This window comes from Aquila chrysaetos, chromosome 17 (genome assembly GCF_900496995.4).
Source record: "Aquila chrysaetos chrysaetos chromosome 17, bAquChr1.4, whole genome shotgun sequence".
NCBI lineage: Eukaryota > Metazoa > Chordata > Aves > Accipitriformes > Accipitridae > Aquila > Aquila chrysaetos.
Window position 1 is genome coordinate 25,222,618 of NC_044020.1, and position 5,588 is coordinate 25,228,205.

The 5,588-nt window shown below is 51.4% G+C and overlaps 1 long non-coding RNA gene across 1 annotated transcript; it reads right to left on the bottom strand.

Annotated features, from left to right (window-relative positions):
• Positions 1 to 3,957: 3,957 nt before the first annotated feature.
• Positions 3,958 to 5,342, bottom strand: LOC121233903. Its single transcript, XR_005934260.1, has 3 exons — positions 5,180 to 5,342; positions 4,161 to 4,263; positions 3,958 to 4,022 (listed from the first exon to the last, which is right to left on the bottom strand). It is a non-coding gene; the product is annotated as an uncharacterized LOC121233903 (long non-coding RNA).
• Between the last annotated feature and the right edge of the window lie 246 nt (positions 5,343 to 5,588).

Consider the following 5,588-nt stretch of genomic DNA (forward strand, 5'->3'; position numbering starts at 1 on the left):
AGTGGTATCAGACCCTTCAAAGCAAGAGGTGATTTTGAAATGCAAGACTTTTTGAGGTTTGCGCCCCTTCCGCCGTGCTCCATCCCCGCTCAATGTACCAAAATGGCTCGATGAGCGTTGAACCCAGGCGGGCTGAGCTGCCAGCTGGGTCAGGGCCAGGAAGCATGAGGGATAGGGCCAGGATGGAGAACCAGCAAGGGCTGGGCCGTCCGCTGTTGGGGACAGAGATTTTTAAGTCTGAGCCGGCGTGGGTGGCAGGAGGAGTCATGCGCAGCGCCCAGCCTGGGCACCAGGAGAGGTGGCAGCAGCTGCAGGGAGCCGAGCTTGCTGAAGGTGATTTTTTTTAACAGCCAGCTCAGGAAACCGCTATGATTTTAACAGCCAATTCTACAAAACAGGCCTGAAGCGCCTTTAGCACAGCCCTAGCCCTAACAGCATCCGAGCTGTCCCTGAAGCCTCCCCTGACCCTGCTCTGCATTTAAAATGAATTCCAGGGAGCATTATAATCTGGACAAAGCGGAACAGAATTAGATTTAGGAGAGAGCAACTAAGGTGACTGCCCAGGGCCCAAAACTGGAGGGGAGCCCCACTAATCCACGTTAGACAGCAGCAAAAGTCAGCCCCTCCAAGGGGGGCAGGCGAGAAGGGACCAAGCCCTGCCTTTGCCCTGTGCCCCCAGAGTTTAATGCCGGCTGTGCGGCGAGAGAAGCGGGGCTAGGTCAACATAAGTGGGAGAGGCGAGGAACAAAGACCCCACACAGGATAACAGTGAGGTGACTTAAACATTTACAGGCTCACTGCAAGCAGGGGGTGAGGAGAAGTCAAGTTTTGTGCAAGAAGGCAGTAAATTTCCTGTTCAAATCTGTACATCGTGTTTCCCAGAAGTAAAGCCACTATTTTCAAAGCTGTCCAGACTGGCGTACAGGGCAGTGTCTTGCTGATTGCGATCTGGTGCTTGTGGGGCTGTTTTCTTGCAGGCATCGCAGACAGTGTCAGCCTAACTTAACTAGTGTAAGCGACTCTGATTGAACGAAACCAGTTTTCGAAACCTCATAGCATCATAGCACACCCATGTGCTCCCGGGCACATCCCACCAGCCCTTTCTGGAGAAAAAAAGGCCATTCGGAGCAAAAAAGCCACCAGAGAGGAGGAGCGGAGGACGGCGACCACCTAGCTGACGAAGGTCGGTGGTGCGCTGCACCAAACGGCACCTCTCCAGAGACATGGAAGAAGCCCCGTCGCAAAACAAGCTCTGGGATCGCAGAGCGAGCGAGGAGAGCATTGAGAGCTGTGAGCAAAAGTGAAGACATCCTGGTTTCAGTTCTAGCCACAAGAACTGGGTGAACCTGAACCTGACCCAAATTACGTGAAGATATTTGCATCACAATGAAAACACATTGCTGCTGCAACAGGGCGGCTGGTGTCCTGCCTCCCCCACCCCCTTCCCTGGTTTTCTGGAAAAAAAGATTTCTATAGCGCAAGGTTTTTGCTCAACCCACCGCTTCCTCATTTGTCCCCGGCTACTTCTCCATCCAGGGCTGTAGGGGCTCAGCCCGAGCCCACGGGTCCAGGATCCCAGCCCCAAGAAGACAGGAAGGACTCGGGCACCCTACTTCCACCCTCGCTGCAAGTGCGTGGGGAGGGGAAACTAAGGAGGAAACTTCTTCTCCTCCCAATTAGCCCGCACCCTAACCTGGCCAGCCGGCGAGGAAGAGCGTGAACCGCCCACAGGGAAAGGGCATCATCCCTTGTGCACCCAGGCTGTCTCCGAGCCGGAGGCACAGCTGCGACGGGATCGCTGGCAAACCCCAAACAGCTTCCCGGGAAGTTCAGCACCTTGTTCGCAGCAGCTTGTAAATGCACCAGCCACCACCCCCCCCCGCTCCGGCTTCCTCCCTCCCTCCAGACAATCTTCTGGTCCTGCTAATTTGTTACTTCCTATGTAAAAGCTTTTCCTTCCTGCATTCTCCCCTTTCTCCAGAAAAGGCTTCTGGGTTAGGTTACCCAAACCTGGTCTCCTGGGTTCCCTTGGCATGCAGTTACTTCTGTGTCCTTCAAGGACTTGTCACCAGGACCTTCTGGGGGGGGGGGAAACAGTAACTACATTATGTTTCTTTTCCACATATAACACTTCACCTCCTTGCCCCCACCGAAGAAAGGAAATAAATACTCAGAAATATGCTCAGCTAGCTGTGTTTTCAGCAGTATATGAAAGAAAATCCTCCCGCAAACCTTATCTCAGCAAATGTACATTCATTGTGAAACTTCAGTTTCAAGAGAAAGATTTCCTTGCTAAGAGGGAGATGAAGTGGAAGCTGAAATGAAGTGGTGTGCTGGCCGTGCTGCGGTCCGCCCATGGCACCTCGCGTGGTACCTTGGTACCAAGGACATTAAAAGCTCCCAGGGGTGGGCTTTGAGCTGGTGTAAGCCAGCACGGTTCACGTTGCTTACGTGGACCTGGCTGATCTACACCGCTGCACGGGTGGTCTCCACTGCTGTGCGCTGCCCTGGTGCGACAGGGACAGCGATCCCAAGCCCCCCCGTGACACTTTGGTGGCAGTCACTGTCTAGCAGCGCGACTGCCTTTTCCGTGGAAAACGGCAAGTGTTTTCCCCATCAGGTGGGTCATTGGACCTCAAGGTGAAATGTGCCTGCTGCCCCTGCTGAGCCTGGCCTGCAGGGAGCATCTTCTGAGGAAAGCCAGGTCCCACGGGCAGAGCAGAAGAAAAGTGAGATAAAGCAACAGCTGGTTCTTTTTGTTTTCCTGCTTCCAGATGTGGCCGTGGTGGAGTTGTTACTAAATCAGACTACACCAAATCATGTCTCTGAGACATGTGCTTATATCCCCTTTTCTCTCATACCCTACTGCATGCAGAGGCTTCTTGCTTGTAAGAAAGAAGAACAAATAGGCTATAGGTAAAACACCAGCCTAGGGCAGGTGAGACTGGCCCTCAAATCCTTGTCCAGCAACACACTTCTTCCACAGCCTCGAAAATAACCTAGAGGCAACGGGACTTTGGCCCTCAGAGCAGGTCCCACACCGCTGTGGCCGGTGTCTGCCTTCCCCATCCCCATACAGGGCCACAAAGCGTCACTGAACGGAGGTCACACGCAGAACATGATATATGGAGACACCCGAAATATCCAGTTACTGCTGTGATCAACCTTCCTACATATCCTCTGTGTCGGTGCCTGCTCAACGCTGCCCCGTGTAACGCTGCCACAGCCAGCTCGGCGCTGGCCAAGAGGCGTGGGAGCCCATCAGCGCTGATGCCCAGATGGGGAAGCAAGCGGGCATAAATTGGGAAACGAGAGCAACCCTTCTTGTGTTGTTGTGTTTCTGCTTGTGCAAAGAGGAGGAAATGTTTGTAAAGCCCATTTCCCAGAATGGCTTGCCCCTGACTGCAGGAGGTCCTGCCAAACCTCCTGCGGGGACCTTCTGCCTGTGCACACGCAGCGCAAGGGTCAACTGTGGCACCTTTGCTGAGTACCATTTATCTAGAAAAAAGACGCAGTCGGTTTTTAACTGTGTGCCAACACCGATAGCGGATTGCAGTGGTTTTTCTCCCTTGACTTCTGCACAAAGAGCAAAACGTCCCATCCTCGTGGCATAGCCACCAGTTTCACAGCCTTTGCTGACCGACATTCCCACAGCATTTGCTCCTTCCACTCTTCTTTCAAGGAAACTATAACACAGGGTAGATTTCTTACAGGGCTTGGCACCGACTGTTGGACATACGGTCTTAGTAAAGGTTTTGAAAAATAACTTCCAATGAGTCACAACCACATGACTTTGCCTAGTCTCCCATCCCCACCCCGGTGTCATCCTCCGGCCTTGTGTGCCACAGTGTCAAAGCAAGTCATCTCCCGGGCCACAAGAAACGTCTAAAGAAACCGTAGTGGTGGTGACGGCAGCTATTTCCTAGCTCAGGAAGCACAAACTAATGGGCTTTTTTCATGGTAAACAGCTGCTTCCTCACTTGTGCTGAAGAAAGTCCTTCCAAAGTTTTTCTTTTTAACTTCTGTAGCAAAACAAAATGAAAAACAGAGACAAATGTGTGAGGCTGCCTTTGATTTTCTGCAGTGGCAGCAACCAAACGGGGGGGGGGGGGGGGAAAGAAGAAAAAAAAAAAGAGAAAAAAAACAGTCTCGGACTATACCGTTCGCCCGGGCAGAGAAGAATGCTGGAGGTGGTATATGCCAGGATGACATCAGGGGAGTGATGCAACTGATCTGCAGCCAGGAATCCTGCGTAGCGGCGAGCTATGCAGCATGTATATAGAGAAGGGTGTATATTTTTATACATAAAATTTGCTGTTCGGAGTACATACAACCAAGCTGATGATCGCAGCTGGTAAGCTGCCTACTTTGCCTATGTGCCTCAGCTAGGTGGAGCGGGGAACTCTGCCTATCTTAGGTCACCCAGCACTTTTCCATAAGAAGAATGTGTTTCAGTTTGCATTGAACTTTGCCAAATTTCAGCTGTTTGGGCTGGATTTTTTCCACGCATGCTGCCTGCCCCAGGCTAAGTGGTTTTTGGGAAAGCTTCAGCAAAATGGCTCAGTCACTTCTCAGCAAAAGGCTAGGGGAAAAACACATTTTGCCCCTGTTACAGACCATACATATGAAAAGAGCTGTTTGGGGGATCCCATAGCGGCTCCACGCACTGGAAAAGGAATATGGCACTTGTGCAGTCAAAACTGGCCCTCCTGCTGCCCTGTGTGATTTTGTCCAAATCAGCCACGTTATAAGCTTCCCAGAAACCTCAGTCTGTGCAGGCTCAGGGGAGACTCTGTAGGGTTTCAAAACTCCACCTGTGTGCTTCATCCATGAGCCTGGACCATGACGGAAAGAAGGGAGAAGTCTCATGTGAATCAGGGGATGGGGGAAACGACTGAGAAACTACGAGGGGACTGTCTTCCCAAGCTCTGGGCTCTCCAAAAGCTTCTAGCTCACAAAAGGTCCGTTGCTGCCAACCAGCCATTGCTAGAGAAGCAATGCCTCCAAGCCCACTAACCTCCTTCCTACTCATACGCTTAGCCTCTGCTTTTGTCAAGCATCATACAGCATATCTTCCATTAACGGTGGTCAACAATTGCTACAAGAATGCCAAAGGAATGGGACTATTCCTTAAGAGCACACGACCCTCTGGAACGAGAACAGGTTCCTTGGGTCTCACCTCCACTGATAGCAAAACCTACTGGGGCGTAGGTTTCCTTCAAGGGCTCGCTCCAGACAGAGGTTAGCCTGCAGAAATCTGCTCCTGATGCCTCTCTGGGTGCCTTAGGAAATACGCTCTGGGAAAATTGCTGACGAACCAGCCTGGGGCTCAGGAAGGTCCTTCACATAACACAAACCCAGAAATGGTTTGCTTTGGGGAGTTTGGTTTCTCTTTCGCTTTTCTTCATTAAAGAACATTAACTGTACATCCAAGAAATCCTAGCAGAAAGTGAAGGTGACAAAGCCAAGCCTGCAACAGTTAAGAAATCCAGAATGAAAACAAGCTTGTGCTTGACTCTCTTTCCTATGCACTTCTAAAAGTGTGTTTTCATGTGATATGATCAGGGATCAACATCATGAAATATCGC